Below are 2,678 nucleotides of genomic sequence, written 5' to 3'. Positions count from 1 at the left end.
ATGTGTGTGTGTGTGTGTGTGTGTGTGTAACTGACACTAGTAACAGCCCATCAACGACTACAAAAGTAGTTACTTCCCTTTGAATACATGCAACGCTTTAATTGTTATGTTGTACCTAGTTGGTAGGTTGAACCATACATTGTTGATGTCTTTTATATTGCATCACTGTGTGTGTGTGTGTGTGTGTGTGTGTGTGTGTGTGTGTTTGTGTGTGTGTGTGTGTGTGTGTGTGTGTGTTTCTGTGAGTGCGTGTGTATGTGTGTGTGTTCAGTTGTTTGTGTGTGTGTGTGTGTGTGTGTGTGTGGTGTGTGCGTATATATATATATATATATATGTGGGTGTGTGTGTGTGTGTGTGTGTGTGTGCGCCTGCTGTGTGCAAACGTGTGCGTCTGTGTGTGTGCGCGCGCGAATATGTGTGTGTGTACGTGCTTGTGTGTGTGTGCTTGTGTGTGTGCTTGTGTGTGCCCGCGCGTGCGTGCGTGTGTGTGTGTGTGTGTGTTTGTGATGTGCGAACGTGTGTGGTTTTTCTTCAGCTGGAGCGGGCGGGCGATTGTGAATGAGCAAGGCAAAGACAGACAGTCAACCGAACCACAAGCCACCACCAACCCAACAACATGCTAACATAGAGTCGAAATAATGCGTATGTAATGGCATTGTAAAGCCATCAAACATAATTTGCATCTTGCCCTACATATTCTACACTCATCCACTCCTTCCTCTCGCCCCCCCCCCCCCCTTACCCCTTCACAACAACATTCACACTAACCCCCACCTCACCTGACCCCCCCACCCCCACCACCCAACTAGTCCACCTTGGTTTAAACAAAACTGTATTTCATTTTTATCATGACAAAACACAATACATGGCTTTTAATATTACTAACTCAAGCAGATAATGCTTATTTTAAGCAATCCTAATAAGAACATAACAAAGGTTAACATGATGGCGGACTAAATACATTAACTCATTTCAGAAAACGTTAACAAACAGAAAAACCTGACACGGAAACAAACAGAAAAGGGGGGGGGGGGGGGGGGGGGTGGCAAAACAGAAGGTGGGGAAAAAAAAGAAGGAAAAAAAAAAGTACAGGAAAAAAAAGAGGAAAAAAACACGGGGCACGAGAGAAGAAAAATAAGCATTGCACCTTAGTTGTCATGAACCTGTAACCCCAAGACCAAAGTCTTTGTTGCTCAGTCTCGAAAATGTCAACACACGTCAACCCCGATTGTCTCAAAAAAAACACACAGCTAGAACTCATGAGATGACTATCAGAACAGTCGCCTCGCACGCCTGATTCTTAGCGAACGCTATCTGTAGGTTGTTTCAAATGGAGACGGTAGCCTGAAGCGACACTCTCAGCGTCGGTTGCGGTGAACCAAAAGTGCAGTTCTAAGAAAAACTTGCTTTGATCTGCATCGCCATTTCATAACAGATTTAATTGCAAGTGCCATCTAATGTGTATTCTTCTCGAAAAACTAGCTGCGATAGCTCATCTGTGGAAAAGGCGCTGCTGTCCTAACAGCTTTAACTTTGTTTAAGTTTGGCAAAGAATGAATTATTGTCTTTCAGCAAGAGAGAAACAAAACAAAAACACAAACAACAACAACAACAACAACCAAACACTAAGTAAACCAAAACAAGACCCCCACCCCCAAATCAAAAAACAAACAAACAAGCAAGCAGACGAGCAGACAAACAAACACCTCAAAAACAAGTAAACGAATACAACACGAAGGCACAAAACAAACAAAATAAACAAACTAGCATCAGAACACATGAACAAAAGGAAAATTAGTTGATGGACAGGGACAAGAAGAAAACGAACAACAACAACAACAACAACAACAACAACAACAACAGCAGCAGCAACAACAATACCACGTGCCAGTAAAACAATAAAATACAAATAAAATCCTCTCTTTGCCTACTTATTTTTAACCTCACTGATTAATTCTGCAGTTGCTGCATGTTCGTCTTCGTGCAAGCCTACAATCTGATCATCAAACCATGGCACCCGCATTGTCAAATCAAGAGCGTGACCATCGCAGATAATACGCTTCACAATCGATCGTCACCCACCCGTGCCCAAAACAGGAAGGGACTCGAAGTGGAGACTTGATTTAGGCGGTTTCAAACCAAGACGGGAAAGCAAGCGTCGGGTAAAACGTTTTCTGTTTTGTTTTGTTTTCTGGAATTTTGAACGTTGGCAGTCTGTTTGTTTTGTATCAAAGGCACTTCGATTACTGATCTTTAAAAATAACAAACAAAATAACTACGTAACAGACGAATAATAATGAGAAAACTTAGATTCGCTCGTCAGCATCTTCTGAAGATGGCAGAAGAAATTATAGTGATCATCCTTACGAACAATTATTTCGTAATGAATTGAATTGAATCGAATTGAATTGTATGGTATTGTATCGTATCGTATTGTATTGTATCGTATTGTATCGTATCGTATTGTACTGTATTGAATTGTATTATCAAACGTTCGACAATCTGACATCCTGCATATTTTACAAAATCAATCACACGAATTAAGATGGAAAGAAAAAAGAGAGCAAAATATATACCAGGAGTGAAAACGAACGTATGTCACATTCTACAGTCATTTTTCTCGACGAAGGCGACGTTAACGACGACAACGACAAAAACACCGAACAAAACAACATCAA

This window comes from Littorina saxatilis, linkage group LG9, assembly GCF_037325665.1.
Source record: "Littorina saxatilis isolate snail1 linkage group LG9, US_GU_Lsax_2.0, whole genome shotgun sequence".
NCBI lineage: Eukaryota > Metazoa > Mollusca > Gastropoda > Littorinimorpha > Littorinidae > Littorina > Littorina saxatilis.
The sequence above is the reverse complement of the archived record's forward strand: the minus strand, read 5'-3'. Positions refer to the sequence as shown.